Source organism: Castor canadensis, chromosome 6 (assembly GCF_047511655.1).
Source record: "Castor canadensis chromosome 6, mCasCan1.hap1v2, whole genome shotgun sequence".
Classification (NCBI taxonomy): domain Eukaryota; kingdom Metazoa; phylum Chordata; class Mammalia; order Rodentia; family Castoridae; genus Castor; species Castor canadensis.
Window position 1 is genome coordinate 68,840,890 of NC_133391.1, and position 25,850 is coordinate 68,866,739.

Sequence of the window (25,850 nt, forward strand, 5' to 3'; positions counted from 1 at the left end):
TCATCTCCTCCTGGCTTCTTGATGGGTAACAGTGGGGTGTTCCATGGTGATTGTCATTCAATCAATATCCCTGCGTCCTTCGTACACTGTAGGTTGGTCTGAATTTCTAGGTGTGCTTCCTATGGTACTGGATATTGCCTCTGTCTGACAGGGATAGCCCCAGTTTTGAGATCTACCATTATGGGCACATGGTTGCGGGCCAGACCTAGAGACCCTTTTTCCAGACATTAGGAAACTCCTGCACAAGGCAGATGGGCTTTACAAGGGCCCCCTTTTTCCTGGCAGTAGAGTTGCTGTTCGTCTTCTGTACACATAGTCACTGCCATGAAGAGGGCATTTGGTCCTCTCACTATAAGGCTTCTGGGCCCTCCCTGGGTGAAGGTGATTTGGGCTCTGAGCTTGGTTAGTAAGTCTCTTCCCAGCAGAGGAATTGGGCATTTTGGTAAATACAGGAATTTGTGAGTCACCTTGTGCCCTCTTAGTTGGCACGTCCAGGGTCAGAACAGCTGGGCAGTTTGGGTGCTGGTGGCTTGAATGATTGTGGCCACAATCATTGTGGCTCAGTGACTGGGGCCACAGGTTTAGTGATCAGGTAATGCTCAGTGCCTGAGTTCACCATGAAGATTATTGGTTGATCCCCCCACTTTCATTTCGACCATGGGCTCATAGGGGCCTAGCAGTATGGAGCCCAGTCTTCCCTAGTCTGACTCAATTCATGCTAGGCCAATGAGGTCCTGGTCCTCTGGCTGGGGTTGCCATCCTGTCTTCTTTCCTGGAGTAATTATGTTAGGCTCCGATGCTGGTCCCTTGCAGCGGGGGCATTCATTCTTCCAGAGGCTAATCTCCTTGCAATAGGCATATTGGTTTCATCGGAGTGGGGTTCTTACACTGGATCTGCCCTTCCATGGCGGGGCTGACTGCGTGGTTGGGTCTGGCTTCCCCAGTACTGCACTCAATAAAGAAACCTTGACTTTCACTCTTTAATGGCTTCTTGTTTTTCCTCATGTTCCCGGGTTACAAAGACTTTATTTACCACTTCAAACTGCTGGGTGGTATTCATTCCAGCAAAGCCTTCAAGTTTCTGAAGTTTCTGGCAAATGTCGGTATATGACTGAGCCACAGACACGATATTGACCATTCACTGGTTTTCTGGCCTTCCAGATTGAAGGGGATGTACACCCAAAAGACCTCACAGAGTCGCTCATAAAAATCAGTTGGTGTACATTGATCTACCATTTGATCCAGCAATACCAATCCTGGGGATATACCCAAAAGAATGTGATACAGGTTACTGCAGAGGCATCTGCACACCCATGTTTATTGAGGCACTATTCACAATAGCCAGGTTATGGAAACAGCCAAGATGCCCCACTACTGATGAATGGATCAAGAAAATGTGGTATCTATACACAATGGAATTTTATGCAGCCATGAAGAAGAACAAAATGTTATCATTCGCTGGTAAATGGATGGAATTGGAGAACATCATTCTGAGTGAGGTTAGCCTGGCCCAAAAGACCAAAAATTGTATGTTCTCCCTCATATGTGGACATTAGATCAAGGCAAACACAACAAGGGGATTGAACTTTGATCACAAGATAAAAGCGAGTGCACACAAGGGAGATATGAGGATAGGTAAGACACCTAAAAAATTAGCTAGCATTTGTTACCCTCAACGCAGAAAACTAAAGCAGATACCTTAAAAGCAACTGAGGCCAATAGGAGAAGGGGACCTGGAACTAGAGAAAAGGTTAGATCAAAAAGAATTAACCTAGAAGGTAACACACATGCACAGGAAATTAATGTGAGTCAACTCCCTGTATAGCTCTCCTTATCTCAACCAGCAAAAACACTTGTTCCTTCCTATTATTGCTTATACTCTCTCTTCAACAAAATTAGAGATAAGGGCAAAATAGTTTCTGCTAGGTAGCAAGGGGGTTGGGGGGAGAGGGAAGGGGCAGAGTGGGTGGTAAGGGAGAGGGTTGGGGCAGGGGAGAGAAATGACCCAAGCATTGTATGCACATATGAATAATAAAAAAATAAAAATTTTTTAAAAATCAGTTAGTGTTTCCTCTGGCTTCTGAATAACTGCTGAAGTTTTGGACATATTGGCAAGTTGCTTAGCTTCAGCCCTGAGCCAGTGTAGGAGGGCAGTGCAATATTGAGTGAGGACACCTCATCCTTCTGCTGTATTGAAGTCCCAGGTAGGCCAAGCAACAGAGGCCATGTCTCTTGCCCAAGCTTCTGCATCTAGGGTTCCTGCTGGTGTCTCCCCTTGGAGCAAGTGGCAAGCTTCTGTCAGAATTTGCCATCACTTTCTGTGTTGAAAAATGTCAGGAGGATCTGCCAGCAGTTATCCCAAATGGGTTGATGAAATATGGATTCTAGGAGGTCGACTGTGCACTGGGGTTTTTCTGAATACAGCGATGTGTGGTTCCTCCAATTTAAGAGGTCAGTTGTACTCAAAGGCTGGTAATAGAGGATGGAGTGTTTGGGCTGAACCGTGCCATCAGCACCAATCTGCTGGGGCCCTTGCATCTCATGGAGCAGAATTTACAGGGCCTTGTCCTGAGGGACTGACTGGTGCCTGGGTTGAGTGAAGGCGACAACTCAGGCACTGGGGACTCAGATTCCAAGCCAGGGGTGAGTGTGGGAATACACAGGGACTAGGAGGCTGCTGACCATACCGAGGAGGACTCACTGAAGGTGGCTGGCTATCTGGGAAAGGTGGCACTGGCTGCTGTGATGGTGGGGGCACACTGGGAATGTATGGTAGGGGCACAGGGAGTTCATCTTCTGGATCACCTTGCAGAGCAGGCTTAGTCAGCTTCTGGTCTTTAGGCTTCATTCCTGGGCCACCAAAACTCTGCTCTTTCTCTTTTTGTTTGTGCAGAATCAGACCCAAGGGTGCATGGTCTGAGCTACCTGAAACCAGGAGTCAATACAGAGGAAGTGGCCAGGATGTCCAGGGGTTCCTATTATGATCTAATAAATAGCCCTGACAGTGGGCAGATCTAGGGTACCTTCGTGGGGCCATCTCACTCCAAAAGTGGGCCATTCTAACTCACACAGCATGCACAGCCTTCTGGGAAACATTCTGATCCCATAATCTCCTGAAAATCCCTTCTTAAAATGTTTAAAAATACACTCTAGGACCATGGGCTTTGAGAAACTTCCACCATGGCACTTAGAGGTGCCCCCTATATCCACCCTATGTATTTCCCCCGGTGTCAGTGTGCAAAGACAAACAAGGGTGGGTGCCCCTTCAAGAGAAGAGACCAATCAAATGTCTGCCTGGCTGCATCCCGAAGGCACTTGGGTGCCTCTTAGCATCAATGGCGAGGTCAGCCTCGTGACTCTACATCGGGTTTCCCCAAAACTACCCTAAGCCTTAAGAGGATCGCCACAGAACCACAGGACCAATCCACTCAGACTCTAGCTTTTCAGCCATGGAGTCACAATCTCGAGCCCGAAGCAAGGACAAATCAGGCCACTCATTCACACACACATTCACACCGAAGTTATTACAGTTTTCCTTCACCCCTTTTGGGGAAGTCCCTGACCTGCAGAACTCCTCTCGGAGGTTCCCAGGAGCTGATCAAACTCCACTTCCACCCAGTGGGATGGGACCTGACTGAGGGCTGACTTTCCTGGGAGTGGCAAGGAGAGACTTACCAAGTCCAGACAAAAACTCCAGGCTAGTTGGTCCACCTCTCCATGGAGTCCAGTTGGGTCAAGACTACTCAGAGGGTTGGAATTCTGGGGTGAAGGAGGACCCGGAATACCATCGGGTGGCACAACATCTCATTTGGTCCCAAGTCCCTCCCTACTTGGTGCAGTCCAGCCGACCGCCAGTGGCTCAAGGGGTCAGACTGGTTGGTGTCTCACTGGGTCCTCCAGAAGTGTTGTGGAATATTGTCAGATGAGAAACCAACCAACACTCAGAGAGGTGAACAACTTAGATTTTATTTTACGCCAGCAGTCCCAGATGAGCTCGCACTCAAAATTCTGGGCCCCCAACTGTGAATTCATGGGATTCTTAAAGGGCAGTGCAGAGCATCAGGTTATAAGGAATGTGTTACTTGTTAATAGGTGGGCCAGTGGTGGGTTAGAGACCCGGGGTTGTTCAGATAGGAGCAGCTGGGGAGGTCTGCTTTGGAAAGTTTGTCTACAGAAGGAGACAAAGGAAGGTGGGAATGGGCAGTTATCTCTACATGGGGCCTTTTGTCTTGGCCCTGGACTCATTTCATGGCTAAACTAGCATTTCTCAGGTCCTACAGTCTGCTTGAGAAAATCTTCTTGTTCACACTCACAGGTGTGGCTGGCTGGTCATTATCTCAGTCTTTGTTTGGGAAAGGGTTTTGCAGAAGTTATCACTTGTCTTAGGGAAATTCTGATTTCTCTTTCTTTGGGACATTTGCCTCCATTCTTCTTCGTAAATATATTATTGGTAAATCCTGTCCTCCTGGATTGTAGATTCCAAGGTGACTGCAAGGTGAATAGCTTAAACAAAGACAGATGCAAAATTGAGGCAGGGAGGCCAAGCTTTTTCCATATTTTCAATGTTTGGACCCAAGTAAGGAGTGGGTGCTTATATCCATGTATGAAATTGTCAAACTAAAACCAATTATTCTATATAATTAATGTACACTAGTAAAAAACAACCTTCAGGATCTCACTTATGTATGGAATTTAAATTAGTCAAACAATAGGTTTGTGGTTGCTCAGGCTGACAGGAAGAAGAAATGGGGTAATATTGGACAAAAGATAGAAAGTGTAAGTTATGCACAGCATATTCTGATAATTAATAATACTATATTGTATTCCTGAAAGTTGCTAAATGAATTGATCGTAAATATTCTCTTTATACACACTCACACACACACAAATGGTAACGATGCAAAGGTGATAACTATGATACTTAGCTGGATTGTGATTATAATTTCACAAAGTGCTCCTTTATCAAAACATCAAGTTTTACACCTTTATAACAAAGACAGAAAAAACAGAAAAATGTGAAAACTGATCTGTGTAAGGGGCTAAGGGAAACAGAACTGAGACAGAAGCACTATTGGATAGAGCAAAGCACAAAGATCTTCTGGCACAGCAATCTCTCAATTTTCCTGTCCCTTCTTCCTTTTAGGTAATTTATTTGCTCATAGTCATGGGTCAGCTGTTCTCTAATAAACCCAATGATGAACAAAACCAAGACTTAACCTCTAGTTTTACTGAACATTTTAAGAACTTCAAAATGGACAGCAAAATCATTTCACAGAAAACCATCAATATGATTGAATTACACCTGACAAAAGGAAACATCTGTAATCAATGATGCATTAAAAGAACTTGATGCCACTATACTCAATATTGCTGTGACAGGGGAGTCTGGCGCAGGGAAGTCCAGTTTCATCAATGCCCTGAGAGGGGTTGGTCATGAAGAGGGAGACGCGGCTCCCACTGGGAAAATGGAGACAATGCACAGAATACCATACAAACACAGAAACATTCCCAATGTGATCATATGGGACCTGCCTGGCACTGGAACCATGAATTTCCAGCCAAAAGATTATCTGGAGAAAGTAAAGTTCAGTAAGTTTGACTTCTTCATTATTATTTCTTTTATGCACATAAAAGATGATGTAAACCTTGCCAAAGCAATCAGAAATATGAAGAAGAATTTCTACTTTGTGAGAAGCAAAGTGGACCTTGAATTACACTATGAAAAGCACTGCAAACCATCTACCTATTATAGAGAAAAAGTCCTGCAGCAGATCTGAAACCACTGTGTGAATTATCTTAAGGAGGATAAACTTGACGAGCCACAAATCTTCTTGATCTCTAACAATAATTCATCTGAGTATGATTTCCCAATCCTAATGGACACCCTAATAAACGATCTTCCTGCTCAAAAGTGCCACAATTTTACTCTTTCCTTGCCTAATGTTACTGAGGCAGCCATTGACAGGAAGAGGGAGTCTCTGAGGCAGTTTATCTGGCTAGAAGCCTTGAAGGCTGGGACATTGGTCACCATTTCTACAGTAGGCATCATCAAGGACAACGATTTGGAGAAGCTGGAGGCGAATTTAAACCACTATCGAACTTTCTTTGGAGTGGATGATGTATCCCTGGAAGTTTTTGCTAAGGACTTGCAAGTGCCTGTGGAACAACTCAAGGAAATTATTAAATCTCCAATTTTGTTGAAAACTAAGAATGAAGAAACCATGGGGGAAATACTTTTGAGATATTTGGAGATATTTGCTTCAGCTAATGGTGGCATCCTTGCTACAGGTGTTTACTTTACAAAAAAACGTTTACTTGCAACTTTATTTCCTTGACAGTGACCGATGATGCTAAAGTTCTCCTTAAAGAGGCATGTTCAAGAATCCATCTCAAACCCAACCCGCAGTTGGTGACAATGACAATACCTCATGGTCAACAACAGAATCATGTGGATAAATTTCCTTTCTCACACTTCTTTTTTGGTTTTTACTTTTTTGGGATTTTTGGTGGAACTGGGGTTTGAAATCAGGGGTGATACTTGCTATGCAGGTGCTCTACCACTGGAGCCACTCCTCCAGCACTGTTTTGTGTTGGGTGTTTTTGAGATAGGGTCTTTGAACCATGATCATCCTGGTCTCTGCCTCCTGAATAGCTAGGATTACAGGTGTCACCTACAGCACCCAGCTACATATTTTTCTTAAAGTAGTCAATCCATAGCCATGTGCAAAAGCCCAAGGGATAAGCCCTATGGACCTTAATTACAGTGTAATAGCTCACTCGCACTCTCTTTCTTTTTCTTTTTCTTTCTTTCCCTCTTTCTCTCTCTCCTCTCACTCTCCCTCCCTCTCTCTTTCTCTCTTTCTGTCTCTTTTTCTCTCTCCCCCCCAACACAAACACTCATGCATATGTTCAATCTCCCTACCACCTTTATGCTTCTTATCACTGTCCTTTGTAGAACCTATGTTTAACCAATGTCTTCTATTTCCTGCATTCAAGTTCTCACTGTGTGTCAACACACACACACACACACACACACACACACACACACACACACACCTGAACTTTGCTCCCTCCTCCTCCAGTCAGGCTATCTTAGAGAGTACTGTCAGGGCTTATGGCCACCCTCAATAGGGAGATGACAAAACCAAGGGAAAAAAAAAACCATGGAAATCACAACAGCTTTGAAAAAGATTAGTCAATTCCTAAGAATCCTATTTAGTCAGAGAAACTCTTGAGAAATTTGCTTTAAAAAAATCTATAATTCTGTTCTGGGAGCAGCGGGAACCCTATGAGATCACTGTCACTTATAAGCGTTACTTGTCTTTGATTGTCATGATAATGAAAAATGCTCTAATCTGTATCTGATTCCAATATGTGCTTAATAAATTCTTGATGAAACAGTTATTTCCTGTTGGTATTTGACATTCTCAATGCACTCATGATAATTTAATATTTATTGCTGTTAGTTTTCCTTTTATTTGCTGAACTCTCTTGCCTATTCCCTGGTCTATCATGTTATTTTCCTCAAAATAAAGTACAATTAGTACTTGGGTGAGAAAGACTAAATCATTCAGTCTTTCTGAAATGCAGAGGAAGGGGGAAATGATTCATTGGTGAGTGGTGGTATCTTATGCTATTTATGCTACCATATAGAGACTAGGTGGGTAAAAAACAGAAATTAATTTCTCACAGTTCTGGACACTGGAAGTATGAGATCCAGGTGCCTGCAGCTGATGTCTCAAGGAAAGCATTCTTTATGGGCATATCCTCACATGGCCTTCCTGGGAGCATGCAGGCAGAGAGATTTCCTTTGTCTCCTCTTGTTTCTATAAGGGTATATTAGCTTTTGTTTTGTTTTGTTTTGCTTTGTTTTGTTGTCATTGTGACCAAATACCTGACAGAAACAATTTAAAGAGAAAGGATTTTTTTTCACTTATGATTTCAGTCTTGTATGGAAGGGAAGGCATGGCAGAACAGCCCACATTGTGGCAGATAGGTAGCAGAGTGGAGTAGCAGCTGGAAGAGGCTTGAGCCAGATCTAACCTCCTAGGACACCCCCTCAGTGACTTCCAACCAGGCCTCCCCTTCCACAGATCCACCACCTCTCAATAGTTTACTCAAAATTTGAATGCACCAATGGATAAAACTATTCATTTGATGACAAACCTCATAATCTAATTGTCCCTGGAAATACTGTCAAGGACACACCCAGTGGTGTGTTTTACTAATCTCCTAGGCATTTCTCAATACAATCAAGTTGATAGTCATGATTAACTATCACAAAGGGCATCAATTCCTTCATTTGTGTCACACTCCCATGACCTAATATAACCCTAATTATCTTCAAAAATCCCAAATTAGCGTCCAAAATTTTCACCTCTTAATATGATATTAATATAATAATTTTGGGAAATAAGCAGGTGGTTCATGACAAGTGGATTATGTAAGTGATTTATGTGGTTCAGTTGCTCTTTTATTAAACCAATGAAGAACCCCTCCTCTACCAACACCAAACATAACTTTAAATACAAGCTGAGCATTCCTTATCCAAATACTTAGGATAAGCCATGTGTTAGTCAGCTTTCCGTCACTATAACTAAATACCTGGAAAAATAAACTTATAAAAGAAAATAATTATTTTGACTCATGGAATAAGAGGTTCCATTACATTACATGATTGGACAGACAGACCCCTTGCTTTTAGATCTCCCCACTAGAGACCTAAAAGCAACTGCTGGATGGTAGATGGCTACATGGCAATAGTGGTACCACATGGCCAATCAAATTGCTCACTTCAAGGCAAGGAAGCAAAAGTAAAAGAAGAAAAGACAGAGTCCCACAATCTTCAAGAGCACAGCCCCAGTGATGTACCTACATACCTCCCCCTAGATTCCACTTTCTAAAGATTCTATCACATCCCAAAAGTGTCATCCTGGGCACCAAGCATTTAACACATGACCCTTCAAGAACATTCAGCATCCAAGCTATAGCAAGAAGTATTTCAGATTACAGATTTTTTCAGAGTTTGGAATGTTTGCATTATACATGAGATATCCTAGGTGTGAGACCCAAGTCTATACATAGAATTCACTTATGTTTCATATAAACCTTACACACATATGTTGAAGGTATTTTATGCAATATTTCTAGTGCACCTGGCTCGTGAGCTTTTTGAGCTCTGTTCCTACCAACCTAACTGGGGGTGACTGGAGATGTGGAAAGGACAAAGAATAAAAGACAGACATGAAGAAAGTTGAGATCAGGTGTGCTAGGCACTTCGATGGAGACACAGAACAGCCTTGTTACTTCTTTTCTCTATTAACTCTTCTTTTACTTCACTTCTTTTCTCTATTCTTTAAAACCTTACTTCTAAAGTCTTTCTTCTTTTCTATTCTTTAAAGTCTCTTTCCTTTGACATGCTTTGCCCCTTGTTTTCTTTAATCTCTCTCGGTTCTCAGACTTGCACTGTCCCATGTCCTCTCTTAAAGTTGTGGTCCCCAGACTTGCAGACACACTTGCAGCAGCAGCAGCAGTGTCATCTGCAGCAGGCTTACAAGCAGCTAGCAGCCAAACCAATCGATTAATCCATCCCCTGTCCTCCTTCAGTGAGTCTTTTATATACAGTGGTAAACAAAGAGTTGGAGCAACAGTTCTCAGGGAAGAGCATGACATTGTAACAAGACAAACCTGCAATCATATTTCTCTGAACTTAACGTTTTAGAAAATCAGCTGTGCTGCATTTGCCTTCCTCTGCACCTGGGGCTGTGCCAAACTCAGCCTGCCAATTATTTGGCACAGCTGTACTTACGTCAAGTTCTCATAGGCTTCTCATAACCCGCTCCCCACACACCTGCATTTTGTCTGTGTCCAACCACATGAGGCTAGTTGTGGAATTTTCCACTGTGACACATGTCAATGCAGAAAATTTTAGATTTTGGAGTATTTTGCATTTCAGATTTTTAAGTCAGATTTGCTCAATCTGTATTCAAAGACAACAATTGCTTAGCTCTGTGACAAAATACAAAGTAACATTGGTATCTCATCTATAAGTCATATTAATGACCATATTATAGGTTTACTTGTACTAAAAGTTCAATATGCAAAAGTATTGTGTTTCTTTTCAGGGAAGAAAGTATTACAGGAGGATAAAAGGAGAAACAGATTATAGAAAGATAAGATGCATTATTTAAGCTTTCTCACATTTCAGGAATTTGTGAGTTCTCTGAGAGCACTGGTGATTAATAAAGATATGAGTAAGAGTTGGAGGAAGAAGGTAGAAGCAGTAGGGAATGTAATGTCCTTTGTCAAGCACTCCTTATTCTGCCTTTTCAGTAGATGTGATCTGATGGATTTTGGGATGGTTAGGACAAAGAGAGGACAATTTTCCTTATAAAAATGTATATTTTTATTGTTGTCATGATACTGGGATGGTTACCACAGATACTAGGAAATGACCTGTTCATAAAAATTAAATCTCTCCTAACAATGGATTAAATGGGAAAAAGAAAAAAGACTCCTCTTGGTTTTACAATTTCATGTAGAAGACAATATATGAGCAACACATAAGTGCATATTTATTGAGAGCCATAAATGCTGAAAGTCATAATAATACAAACTAATGTATGCAATCATATCTTTGTGACATCATTGCAACCTCCCTGGATCAAGTCACCATCACCATCATCTCTCTCTGGATTGTTTTAATTCTCAAAATACCTTTCACACTGGGCTCCTTCCCTTTTCAATCTTTCTTCTAATAGCCCAAATATTGTAAAATAACTGGAAAAGACCCTGCAGTCTAAACATCAAGTATTTTAACTCACAGAAAAAGGAAGTCTGCATATTGAAATGAACATGGTTCATTTCAGGAAATAGTTTAAAATCCAAATAATTGTAATAACTTTGGGGGAGCGGGGTGAATACTGAATTTAGGTAAAATTTAAATGAAATGGTGCAAGATGGAAGAGGAGTAGAGGTATCTCCACTGGATTTTTTGAATAAGAGACTGGGTAACAAAGAAGAGACCACATACAGAAGAGCAAAGAGATGAAGCACGTTGACAGCCACAGAAGAGTGACAGGAAACCTGAAAAAATATGGCAACAGAGCAAATCAATAAGCAGCAGTTCCAGGCCCAGCTACCCCAGTTGGAGGGAAAACCAAAGCCTCCAACAGAAGGTATCCAGGAAACCTCCATGACAGACTGGCAGACCTAGCTGTGGGACAAAAACACATCTCCAAAAACCTTAACCCCAGTGTTAACAGCACTGGTACAGTCTGGATCAGAAGACTTCCAAAGTCTTTGTGTCCTATCAGGAAGAATCCATGGCAGAACACATGGGTATAAATGGACTTTATTAAAAGTTAGGGAAGGGAAACACAAAAGGAAGCATGGTGGGTGCAAATGGAATCTGCAGTCAGAGAGCACATGCTTCTCTTTTCTAGGTAAGTTTTAAAACTTACACTGACTAAGGAAGGAACAAGGTGATTCCCATCCAATAATCAATGAGTGGAGAGGGGCAAGGGTGTCTGCTGGGCTGGGTGAGGATCATCTGGGCCATCCCTGAGTCAAGTGTGGGCAACCTACATACACATACAATATTGTCATATATATATATTTTTTTTAATGAGTCCCAAACTTTCCCTAATCCTAGCCTGCCTCACCAGTGCAGGGATTTGACAGGTCAGTGACTTCCCCAGTACCACCAGCCAGCATCAAACAAGACATTCCCCATACCTCTTAGAGCTATGGCAAGGTGCTATCTTCAGAGAGGACCCACTGATCAAGACTGAAGTACTCATGGGGATCTTGAAAATAAGGAACAATCAAAACTCAGGACACACCTGGATGCAGTGAAGAGAGGGAATGACCACAAGAGGCTCTTGAAGAGGCAAAACCTTTGACTTGGGACAAGCTGAGAAGTTAAAGGGAGCTCAGGGAGGGAAAGATGCAGCATTCAGTGGCCCCACACTACCTGCCTGGAAATTTTCAAAAACAAAACACTCTTCCATGGTAGAGAGCTCAGGTTACAGAAGTTGCATGCAAACAGCCTAAGGCAGACAAGCTTTGAGACTGAGCAACCTAAAAGATTTGAAAAATCGTGAGCCCAGGGAGTTCTGGGACTCCCAATCACAGTGTCCATGTGTGAGTCTGCCACCAGAGGCAGACAAAAGAGGGAGAGGTTTTGACTGAGGTGAGCTGAAGTATCCTGGCAGAAGCCTGAGAAGCAGCACAAGACCCACATGTCAGAGGCCTTGCTGTATTCAGCAACAGCAGCTCCATTTACTAAGGTCAATTTTGAAAACAAAGCACTGAACCTCCAAAACCTCAGGTTGTAGGAGCTCCCCCAACCTGCTGTTGGCCAGACAGGATTTGAGACTGAGCCAGTGTGGCACTCAGAAAATAAAGGAACAATCACAGCTTGTGATCACAGTGTTGGGAGAGAGACAGCCACGAGAAGTGGTCAAGGAGAGGGAGGAACTTTGAGTCATGTGACCTGAGAAATTAAAGAAGTACCAGGAGCTCAGGCAGTGAAGGACCTAGAGGTTGGTGGCCTCACTGAACTTGACTAGTACAGGCTCTAGCACTAGGAATAGTACTAGGAATAGCACCAAGCTCATGACTGGCACAGTGCTCAGCATCCAAAATCTATCTAGTGGCTTTCAGGGCTTGGTGCCAAGAGTGACTGAGAGCTCTTAGCACACAACCCAGGGCTCATGCAACATTCCCCAGCCTCAACCCTTCCATAAGGCAGCAAATGGCTAGATGATGTCTGAAAAAACTGAGATCTGAAAGCAGAGCACCTGAGCCCCTCTGTTCTACACAACTGGTGCAGAGCTCAGTGTGCTATTTGCTCCTCTCATTATCAGACATATTTGGGAGACATCTTGAGGGTTGCATGCGTATTGCCTCAGGGAGCACAAATGGGGGACCTATGTAGCAAGTGGGAGCTCATCTGGCATATAGACTAAAAAGCACCATAGAAAGCTTCAATGTAGAAACAGCATAGAAATAGACAACTGACACTTGACCAGCTCTGCCCTCAACCCATACCTAAGGACAAAAAACTCCAACTACTTGTCTGAGTGGTGACAGAGACCAGGGTTGATGCTTTGGATATGCAGGCAAAAGCTGGCCAGTGAAGCTATCCCCCAGGCCAGTGATGAGAAACTAGACTGCAAACTTCCCACCACACAATCCTCCCTGAACACTGAGAATACTTTGACTGCAAGACCATGGTGATTAAAAAGCCCAACCAATGAATTTGATTTCAGATCAGATTCCCAATGCAGAAACACAAAAAATAAGAAAAAATGCAACATGACACCCCCAAAGGTCAATAATCCCATGGTAACAGACACTAAGGATAGTGAAGAAAAAGAAATCCCAAACAAAGAACTCAAAAACATGATCAATGAAATGAAAGAGAACATGTGTAAAAAGATGAATAAATTCAAAGAAATGAAAGAGCACGATATAAAAAGATGAATGAATTCAAAGAAGATACCAACAGCTGAATGAAATTAGGAAAACAGTGTAGGATACAAAACAGGAATTCAAAAAGATATTGAAATGCTGAAAAAGAATAAAACTGAAATTCTGGAAAAGAAAAGCTCTAAAAATCAAATTAAAAACTCAGTGGAAAGACTCTCAACTAGAATGGATCAATTGAAGACAGACTATCAGGGCTTGAGGACAAGGTAGAGGTATTATAGTCAGATGAAGAAATTGTGGGTGGGTCGGGCAGTATGAATGGAAGATGCAAGAACTCTTCAGTTCCATTAAAAGACCAAACCTATGAATCATGGGCATTAAAGAAGGACATGAAGTACATGCTAAAGGCATAGGAAACATTAATAAAAAATAATAGCAGAAAACTTCCCAAATCTTGAGGAAGAGATGACCATTCAAGTACAGGAAGCCTATTATTTAAGATCTACAGAGCCTAAGTGGGAAAACATAATTGATACAAAGAATGTTTTAATACATAGAATATATGGAGATTATGGTAGTGAAGGATATTTAGGTTATTAAGTATTAGTTATATCTTTTGTCAGGGAAGAGAACTTGAGCTGGGGTTGCCTATAGCTGATGATGGTGGTTAGAGAAAGATTGGTCCGGAAGCTTAGAGATAGTAACCTAAGACTCTGTGCGCTCTCTTGTGTTTGGAAGGACCAAAGTAGATTCCATGACAAACTAACAGCTACTGGAAATGGACTAAATAGCCCAATAGTTAAAAGATTAATTTCTCTGTATGATGTGTTAGTTTTTTCATCACTGTGACAAATATTTGACAGAAATCATTTAAGGAAAAAAATACTTATTTCAGAGAGAATTAATGGGAAGGTATTGTCTCTAGAATGAGAGCAACAGAGTCACAGAGATAGAAGGAGAAAGAATTTCTTTTTCCCCACACAAGAAATGGGAGCAAAAACTCAAAATGGTGGTCCCCATCTCCTAGTTTTATACTGGAGAGTTAGGGGGAACACTTGTGGTCAAAAGTAATGAGTCTGGGTGGCTGAGAAGGCTGTTAAAAGAGGAAGAGGTCATCTGGCCCTTGGGGTGATTTCCTGGATTTGGATCATTGTCTTATTAAGAGAGACATTGAGTAATCTACTAGTTCCTGCTCTAATTGTTTTTCTTTTTTTTTTTTTAATTGCTGTGCTGGATACATTGTAGCATTTACAAAGGTTCTTACAATGTATTGAGTATATCCTCCTTGAAATCACCCCCTCCACTGCTCTCTTTCACCCCTCCTCCCCTGATTCTTGGAACAGTTTCAATAGGTATCATTTTTCTGTTTATGTACACATGTATAAATCATTTGTACGGTATTCATCCTCCTACCCCTTCTCCACCTCCCCTGCAGAACCTGTTCCTTCCTCCTGTTCTCCAATTTTCTAGAAGAAAAAGACATAAAAGATGAAAGAAAAACATGACAGTTTTGCTAGTTTGAGATAAAAATGCTACACAGGAAGTTTCCTTGTGTTGTTTCCATGCATACATGTATTACAACCCCAACTTGTTCATCTCTCCCAGTCCTCTTCACTCCCCTCTAGTCCTCTTCCCATTGTGGCCCTGGCCAATTTAAGACTTCTTTATTTATTCCTGTACTGTGAGCATATCAACCACATTCAGTTTTTGGTTTCTTTCCCTTGTCCTATCCCTCTCATGTGTGGCCTCCCCTTAGTGTGGCCCATGTCCCATAATATTGCTGCATTTGCTTTAGGTCTTAATCTGCATATGAGGGAGAACCTGCAGCTTTTGGCCTTCTGAGCTTGACTAACTTCACTTAAGATCATGTTCTCCAGTTCCATCCATTTAACTGTAAATGATAAAATTACATTCTTCTTAGTGGCTGAGTAAAATTCCATCATGTATAAATATCATATTTTCTTAATCCTTTTGTCAGTAGTGGGGCATCTTGACTGTTTCCATAACTTGGCTATTGTGAATAGCACTGCAATAAACATGGGTGTGCAGGTGCCTCTGGAGTAACCTGACTCACATTCCTTCTGGTATCTCCATAGGACTGGTATTACTGGATCATGTGAAAGATCTATTTTTACTTTTTTAAGGAACCTCCATATTGTTTTCCTTAGTGTTTTGTACAGCCTTACATTCCCACCAGCAGTGTATGAGGGTTCTTTTTTCCCTCATCTTTCCAATGTTTGTTATTGATGGTGTTCTTGATAGTAGCTATTGTAACAGGAGTGAGGTGGAATCTTAGTGTGGTTTTGATTTGCATTTCATTTGTGGCCGGGAATGAGAGCATTTTTTTCATGTGTTTTTAGGCATTTGGACTTCTTCCTTTGAAAAGTTCAATTCAGTTGCCAATTTCTTTATTGTGTCATTGATTTTGGGGGAGTTTAGTTTTTTGAGCTCCCTGTATATTCTGGTTATCAGTCCCTTGCCTGATGAATAGCTAGCAAAGGTTTTCTCCCATCCTGTGGGTGGCCTCTTCAATTTAGAGACTATTTCTTTTGTTGTGCAGAAGCTTTTTAATTTCATGTAGCCCCATTTGTGAATCCTTTCTGTTAGTTACTGAGCCACTTGAGTTCTACTGAGGAAGGTCTTGCCTATGCCTATTGCTTCCAGTATATTCACTGCTCTTTCCTGTACTCGCTTCAAGGATTCAGGCTGAAATTAAGGTCCTTAATCCACTTTGAGTTGATACTTGTACAGGGTGATAAACGGATCTAGTCTCAGTTTTCTGCAGGCAGAAAACCACTTTTCCCAGAAACATTTGTTCAAGAGGCCATCTTTTCTCCATTGTATGTTTTTGGCAACTTTGTCAAAAATTATGTGGGCATAGCTGCATGGATTCATATCCATGTCCTCTATTCTCATCCACTGATCTTCATATCTGTTTTTGTGCTGTTGCGGGAATCTGAAGCTGAGATACAGGACACTGAGGCAGTTTAGCAGGAAGCAATGTTTTATTGTGCTGACACACACCCAGTGGACTCGTGTCCAAAGTCTGAGCCCCGAGAACAAAGAGGTCTCACCTTATATACCCTTTCAAGCAGGTTACAGAAGCAAAAAGCAAGGCTCAACCCACACAGGCTGCATGTGAATTCATTGGCTATTTCATTATCCCAGTGCTATGTGACCTTCTTCATGCTTCAATTCTTTAAGTTTTATCTCTCTGCTTTGCCATCCCTTCCCCCTGCCTCATTATCAGAACACAGCCTGTCTATTTCTCTTCTGGCCCTCCTCCCTGCTACATCATTCCCCCCTTTGATGCTTGGACCCACCTAGGGTCAAAAAGCATCATCTTAATCTAGGGGTTTGTATTTTTATAGCATCACTATATGGCTGCTGTGTTTTTTTTTTATATAGTGTCCTCTGTAATGGTCCTAATGGACTGCAATACCAGCGGGACCAGGCAGGGTAATATTAAGCTTGCTCCTAGGATAAGACCTATCACCCCGCTTTTATGAGAAATGTAGTCTGTATTGTTTTCTTTACTCTGGGACTGTTAGTATCACTTACCAACAACCTCATTAACCTGGGAGTATATGAGCCGATTTAATCTCTGACCTGTTGATGGGTGCATGATACAAAATATGGCTGTGTGGAGGTCCCAACAATGGCTCTCTTATAACATTTAGTACATGGGAAAAACCTTGTAAGGGCCAACCCAAAAGGTAAGAGTCCAAGTGTGTAGAGGAAAGCAGTGGTGCATCCCATCTTTGAGTTTCCTCCCTGTGTAGATTAGACAGCTTTTGGAGTGACTAACGCAGGGCTGTTGTCCCATTGTTTGTGGTCCCCTGTTGTCTCCTGGAAAGTGGAGTCCTGCCGAGGAAGGGCACAAGTGTTCTGAGGGGTAATCTTGGATGATGAGGTTGAGTCAGGGATGTACTCCCACTCGGTAGTGGTGAATCCAGGGAGTAATTTTTGATACTTTAACTGCAGTAGAGATAGACAAGACAACAACAAAAGGGCTCCTCTAATGAGGTTTTAATGTTTGGACATTTTATTTTTTTACCCAGGCCATATCTTTTGTTTTTTGCTTTTTTAATTAAGTACAATTACTATGGCAACAATATGCTATCAGTATATTGCAAGAAAACTCGTTATTTAAAAAAGTTAAAGCCACCATCTTTAAGTATCAAAGGACATGTTTAGAGCAGTAAAAATCATTTTGTCTCTAAGTAGAAGACCCTGTCTAAAAATAAGAGTTTGTACCTAGAAGGGCTTTAATGCCAGATGGCCACAGGTGTATAAGAGCCACTTCGTCAATCCACTTAGCCTTGGTTATTTTTGAGAGGTCTGGCATGAGTGACTCCATTTGAACTTTGATGGCTTTCCCTTCTTGTCTTTAAACTGCTTATCTCTGAGTAATCTCTTTTGAAGATCTGTCTTCCATCTAAGTACTAATGAGGCCTGATCCTGCTTAGCTTCTAAGACCAGATCAGGTGGGAGTCAATGCCAACTAGATCCTTTTGGCCAAATTTAAGCAACAAAGAGGCTTAGAAGGAGTGGTCCTTAGGCAATGGGCTTTTAGACAAGGACAATACATAACAAAATCCAATAAAAACAGATGTCTAAAAAGCTAACCTGGTTGACACATAAGCACTTATTAGAGTCTATGGACTTGATTGTAAATGCCCCAGAAGGATCAGAACTGTAATGACAAAAACTTAAAAGAGCTATGGTTAAAATTTTGATGGACAATTTAGTAACTAACATAACAGTATATGAGTACCACTAACTTTTTGTTACCATGTTTATCTAAATGTTGTATTTTAGAAGGCTTGATATACTTAAAAAACATAAATACATTTAGTATAAAGATCCAGCAATAGCATCATAGCTCTATAAAGGTTATATACACATATTAATTTAGCTGTTGTTCTTGGAGTAAAACCTTAGATTTTTATCAGTTGTAGGGGGGAACAAGAGTTTTAGTAAACCCAAATAGCCCAGTCACAGACACATATAAGGTACTGACTGTATTAGGATCACCCAAGACAACAGTTGCTTAACCATGATGTCTAGAAAATTTTACATAAACTTAGAAAACAGGAGGCATGGAAGAGGCAGAGAGATGGCTCAAACACCAGTACAGAGTTTATTGTTTAGGCAGGAGTCCTGTGGAGGGGAACCCCAGCAAGAGAGCTAGAGCCCACTGCTATACACAGGTTTGGCCTACGTGTAGGGGCTAGTGAAAAAGGAGCAATAAGGTCACAAAAGGATACTGTTGTTGGGCAACCAAGAAAGATAAGTTGTAGTTAGGTCACTGTCTGCCCAACTGTCCTTGGCATCCATCCAGGGAGATAAAGGTTAACAATTGTCCTTTTGCCAGTCTTTGTGGTTGAGTGGAGAGTTTCTACTAAGCAATCTGCAAGGGGAAGGGGGGAGTGTCCTAACATGGCTGTCCTCATTGTTAAACCCAACATAAACCAACTCTTCAATAAACATGATTCTGTTACCTTAGTAGGTAAAATCCCAACAAAAATCATCAGAGAACACAGGTAAATATTTATGAGGACTAAGTGTGGAGTTAGGAAACAGTAGGTATGTTGATAAGGGATCATATCCTAGACTGTTGACATTAACAGATGGCTCATGACATACAGCAGGATCCTATCAACCTGTAGTCAATGGAGCCCCCCCTACAATTACAGGCCAATCCATCCCTTATATTTGTATGAAAAAAAAAACAACAGAAAAAAAGCAATCTTAAAATTACTTTGATATAAAAGCGATTTATAGAATCGCTTTGTTAATAGACCATGTATTATAAGAAAGAATTAAATCCCAGATTTTATTTATCACAGACTGAAACAGGCTAAGATCATTTGTAACTACCCAAATTTTAAGATTCCTGTTGCAGACTATGCCCCCCCCTTATTTCTTTTCTTTTTTTTAATTTTTCTCCTCTGGTCTTACCCAGAGTGTTAATCCCTGAATGCCTGCATCCTAGTGAGACCTGATTGAAATAAGTTTGAATGCCTATTTTCTTAAAAGTAACAGTAAAACAGAGTAATAATTTTTTACATTTACTTTATAATAAGAACCATCCTCAAGATGTTTACTTATTCATATGTAAAAAGCTTAAGAAGTTTGTAATAGAGATCTTTAAAATAAATACACTGGTTTTTTTTGTTATCTTGAATATCACATCAACCTTACAATAGCAGTTTAATAACCATTTTGAAGATGCTTACATATACACACACTTAAAAGTTTTACAAGTTAAGTATGCCAGGAAAATATGTCAACTTAAGTGTGTACCTGAAGAGCTGGAACTCCAGGAGCAAATTAAATTTTGCCCAGTGCTTTAAACAAATTCACATACATACACACATACATACACACACACACACACACTCACACATACACACAATTAGTGTGCACTCTCAAAAAGAGAAAAAACATTTAAATTATACCCAGAGGGCTATCTGGTGGAGTGGTGCATGATGCATCTGTTCTCTTGGGAGTCTCCCTCTTTGGAACTGAATTTTTTGTCATCCATCACTTAACCTCAGTTGTGACTATTTCCCAGGAAAAACTCAAACCCTCATTAACTCTCAAAAGTGTCTTACATACTCTTGCATAGCCCAGTACTTCCGCCCTGCTCCCTGAACCTGAGAGACATGGTTTCAACCCAAAAGGTAGTTTGTAGCAGCCTCTGGGAGGTGATCAGTCTCCCCTTCTGCCTCCTGGGGCAGGCCTGAATTTGAACCTAGGTTCTTACCAATCTGATGACTGGTGCTTCCAAGTTGGTTCCTGTGCCTCACCAGGTTCCGTTGTGCATCTGAGGCCCTCACCCTGCTTCGCCAGAAGGATGAATCCCCCTCAGATCAAGCTGTCCTTTAGCACCTGGTGGGATCTTCCCCCGGTGGTCTGGGAGATGTATCCTGGTGACAAGAGAGGTGACAAATCACCATCTTGGCAATCCTGGCAACAAGCACCCAAGAAATGTCATGGGAATCTCAAGCTGAGATCCAGGACACTGAGGCAGCTTAGCAGGAAGCAATGTTTTATTGTGCTGACACAACCCAGTGGATGTGTCCAAAGGCTGAGCCCTGAGAACAAAGAGGTATTACTTTACATACCCTTGCAGCCAGGTTACAAAAGCAAAAAGCAAAGCTCAACCCACATATGGCTGCATGTGACTTCATTGGCTATTTCATTTTCCCAGTGCTATGTAACCTTCTTCGTGTTTCAATTCTTTAAGTTTTATCTCCCTGCTTTGCCATCCCTTCCCCCTGTCTCATTATCAGAACACAGCCTGTATATTTCTCTTCTGGCCTCCTCCCTACTACAGTGCCAGTACCATGCTGTTTTTATTGCTATGGCTCTGTAGTATAATTTGAAGTTGGATATTGAGATAACCTCTTATGTTGCTCTTTTTGCTGAGTATTGCCTTGGCTATTTTCAGTCTTTTGTGTTTCCAAATGAACTTTAGTATAGATTTTTCAATCTTTGTGATGAATGTCATTGTGATTCTGATGAGAATTGCATTGAACATGTAGATTGCTTTTGGTTAGTGTAGTCACTTTTGCTATATTCATTCTGCCAACACATGAGCATGGGAGATCTCTGGCCCCTCAACAACCTGAAAAAGATTTTTTCAGGATCTTGTCTCTCAAGAAAAAAATGAGTCAGGTTAGAAGTAGGGCAAGTTTGGGACTCATAGAAAATATATAACTTTACAATGAATGTGCTTATGTGTTAGATATGACTTATTAGATGAAATGATTCTTGCAAATGTCACTTTTGGTGCATAATTTCATGTGGTGTTTTCACTCAAGAATCTTGGAATAAAGTGTTACCTAATTTTAAAAATAAATAAATAAATAAATATTGGAAAAAAGAAAATATATGACTTAATTTTGCATTTCAGATTGACCACACTCTGGCTCATGGACCATGCTAACTGGGCCCAGGAACTGCCCATGCCCCTTCCCCTCACTGATTATTGGGTGGGAATCACCTGGTTCCTCCCTTTTCATAGTCAGCATATGTTTTTAAAGCACCTGGAAAAGGGAATCTCTCTCTCCCTCTCTCTCTCTCTCTCTCTCTCTCTCTCTCTCTCTCTCTCTCTATCTGCCTCCAGATTCCACCTGGCCCCCACCATGCTCCTTCTTGTATTTCCATTCCCTAACTTTTAATAAACTCCCTTTACACCCACATGTCCTGGTGGGACACAAAGAATTTGGAAGTCTTCTGATCATAGACTCCACCATACCACAAACAAAAGTTTTAAAAGAATAGAAACATAAATTGATTATTCAGCTATAGACAAACTTTAGAATACCAATAAATTAGTGAAATACATTTATATCTTAAAACCCCAAGAGCTGAAATAGAGGTAGTATTTCAAGAAAGGAATGGTTGAGCTTTGAAAAAAAACACAACAGATATTCCAGTTCAGAAAAGTAAGATAGAATATGGGGAAATAAGATTTTTTTTCTGAGAGTTGTTTAGGAAATGAAAAGGGACCTCATCATCAGTTACTTTGGTGCAATGCCCAGTAAGCCTCTGGATTCTATAGGGGAAGGAAAAAGAAAGGGAGAAGAAAGCAGGAGATTAGGGTGCTGAAAATACCCATACTCCACTTGGTGCTAGGGACTGAAACACCTATTTAAAATTCATGCTGGGGGATTCCAAGATGGCAGCTAGAGGTAGGAAGCAGAAAGCGAGCCTCCTATAGTGAAATCTTGGAGAGACACTGGAGACACACTTTGCAGGCATAATCACTAAGAAAAGGCATAACTTTGACCCCTCCACATCTCCAGCCGGCGCAGAGAATCTCCACCTCACATTAAACGGAGAAACAAGGAGGGCCCCCGGGGCTGCCAGTGGCCAGCACCCAGACAGCTTGGGAAGACATGGACCAGGTGAGCTTTGCAGTACTGCAGTACTCCCACAGACAAGCCTGGGCCAGAGCAGCATAGACCCCTGGACAGACTGACCTCCACCCAGGGAAAAAAAGAGAAACTGAGTAATAAGCAATAAGAACAATTAAGACATGCTGGAAAGAGGGTGAGGCGCCCTGAGCGCTGAAGATTGGGGGAAGGGAAGCCTTCCCGGGACTGTAAATAAACAAGCCGGGCAGGCAGGAGAGCCTCTGGTGGGAGTGGGGTGCGCGCCCAGCAACCAGGAGCAGGGAAGCTTGTGAGAGTGGCGGAGGGAGGAAAACTCCACAGGAGAGGAGGGAAGACCCAATTCCCACGTGAACTGTAAATAAACATGGCGGCCGTCAGGAGCAGCAGCACCACCCAGTAAGCAGGAGCAGGAAAGCTTGTGAAAGTGGCAGTGGGAGGAAAACTTCACAGGAGATGGGGGAGGACCCACCTCCCACATGAACTGTAAATAAACATGCAGGCCTGAGAACGCGGGTGCAGTGTCACCTTTCCTAGTGCTTGGAAAGGGAAAGCCTGTAGCAGAGGCTCCCGCACAGGAGAACTCTGAAAAAACAAAGCCTGTGGGACCAGGTGAGTGCTAAGTTCACCCCAGAGATCTGCATAAATAACACTGCCAGCTACAGCAGGCTGAGAGCAGCAGGCAGGCAAGCCACAGTTGCAGATACCACTCTCTGTCTCCAGACTCTTTTTTTTTTTCTTTTTCTCCCTACCTTTGATGAGAGAACAACCGAATTACACCTGCAAACCGAAAAACTTACTGAAACTGTATTGCATTTGAACTGGGGACACTTGGTGGGGTTTGTGTGTGTGTGTGTGTGTGTGTGTGTGTGTGTGTGTGTAGTTTTGTTCTACTTTATGCATCCCCTTTGATGAGACAACTACAGAACAACATCTGAGGCACCATCTCCAGGACTAGAGACTGAGACGGACACCCAAATTATTAAGACTGAAACTGCATTGCATATAAACTTGGAAGTTTTTTGGTTTTGTTTTTTTTTTTAATTTTCTATTTTCCATTTTATTTTAATTCATTTTTATATATAGATATTTCTTTCATTTACTTATTTTTTATTTTTTTATCTTTGATTTTCAATCCTCTCTCTGTCTCTCTAATGTCTGTTCAGCTTACTGTCAATTAGTACACTAACACTCCCTGTTTATACCTTTGAAACTTTCTTATCTGAAACCTTGTTCTGCTTTCTCCCTCTTGTCTGTGTATTTGTTTTCCGCTTTCCTTTAACTTCTTGCTTTCCATCTCAGCTCATCCTTCCATTCTAAATATTACCATTGTTATTATTACAAGCTAGAAAATACTTAATTGCACACAGTACAGGGACAGTAACAATACCAAAGACAATGATGGGAAGACAGAAAAAACAGGGAAAACAGGTTCCCTACAGCAAAAAATTAGTACAGGAACCAGAGGGGAATGAAGAGAACAGAAACTCAGATACAGACTCCAACAAAATGAAGATAAACTATGCCAAAGGACCCAATGAAGCCCACAAGAATAATTTAAAAGAAGACATACTACAAGTACTCAACGAGAATTTTATAGAGATGATACTGGATAGGGTCAACCAAAATGTACAGGAGACACTCAAGAACTTCCAAGACTACAAAAATAGAGAATTTGAAAAAGGAAAAGAAGAAATAAAGGAAACCATAGAAGCACTGTATAAACACCAAAGTGAAAGAGAGAACACAATGAATAAACGGATAAATGAACTCAGGACAAAAATAGACAACATTAAAAAGTAAAACTGCCAGGATATGGAAAACCTCAGAAAAAAGAACAAAACAGAACTGCAAAACAAAATGGAAGGCTAATCCAGCAGAATAGAACAAACAGAAGACAGAATCTCAGAACTTGAAGATGAAATGGTAATTAAAGGAAAAAACAAAGAACTATTAATTAAACAACTCAAAACCTGTGAAAAGAAAATGCAAGAACTCACTGACTCCATCAAAAGATCAAACTTGAGAATCATGGGCATCGAAGAAGGAGAAGAGGTGCAAGCGAAGGGAATGCGTAATATATTCAACAAAATAATAACCGAAAATTTCCCAAATCTAGAGAAAGATATTCCCATACAGATGCAAGAGGCCTCTAGGACACCAAACAGACCAGATCAAAATAGAACTACTCCATGACATATCATCATTAAAACAACAAGTTCAGAAACTAAGGAAAGAATATTGAAGGCTGTAAGAGAGAAAAAACAAGTAACATACAAAGGTAAACCCATCAAAATCACAGCAGACTTCTCAACAGAAACATTAAAAGCAAGAAGAGTGTGGGGTGAGATCTTCCAGGCATTGAATGAAAATAACTTCAACCCCAGGATACTCTACCCAGCAAAGCTATCATTCAAAATAGATGGAGCAATAAAAGTCTTCCATGATAAGCAGATACTAAAACAATATGTGACCACAAAGCCACCACTACAAAAGATTCTGCAAGGGATTCTGCACACAGAAAGTGACACCCAACTTAACCATGAAAAGGCAGGCAGCACCAAACCACAGGAAAAGAAAAAGCAAGACAGTAGAGAGTAACATCAAGTTAGGTACACACAATCAAACCTTCAAACAACTAAGACAACTAAATGGCAGGAATCACCACATACCTATCAGTACTACTGCTTAATGTTAACGGACTTAATTCACCCATCAAAAGACACCATTTGATGAAATGGATTAAAAAAGAAGATCCAACAATTTCTTGCATACAGGAGACTCATCTCATCGACAGAAACAAGCATATGCTTAGGATGAAAAGCTGGAAGATTTACCAAGCCAATGGCCCCCGAAAACAGGCAGGAGTAGCAATACTTATCTCTGACAAAGTAGACTTCAAACCTACATTGATCAAACGAGATAAAGAAGGACATTCCATACTAATAAAAGGGGAAATAGACCAAAAGGAAATAATATTCATCAATCTGTATGCACCCAATGTCAATGCACCCAATTTCATCAAACATACCCTGAAAGACCTAAAAGCATATATAAACGCCAACACAGTGGTTGTGGGAGACTTTAACACCCCATTATCATCAATAGATAGGTCATCCAAACAAAAACTCAATAACGAAATCCAAGATCTAAAATATGCAATAGATCAAATGGACCTAGTAAATGTCTACAGAACATTTCATCCAACCTCTACACAATATACATTCTTCTCAGCAACCCATGGAACCTTCTCCAAAACAGATCATATCCTAGGGCACAAAGCAAGCCTCAGCAAATATAAGAAAATAGAAATAATACCGTGCATACTATCTGATCACAATGCAGTAAAAGTAGAACTCAACAACAAAAGTAAAGACAAAAAACATGCAAACAGCTGGAAACTAAATAACTCATTACTTAATGAAGAATGGATCATCGATGCAATAAAAGAGGAAATTAAAAAGTTCCTGGAAGTCAATGAAAATGAAAACACAACCTACCGGAACCTAT

The 25,850-nt window shown here is 41.2% G+C and overlaps 1 pseudogene; it reads left to right on the forward strand.

Moving 5' to 3' along the window:
* Positions 1-5,160: 5,160 nt before the first annotated feature.
* On the forward strand, positions 5,161-9,584 carry LOC109696926 (interferon-inducible GTPase 1-like; annotated as a pseudogene).
* Positions 9,585-25,850: the final 16,266 nt, after the last annotated feature.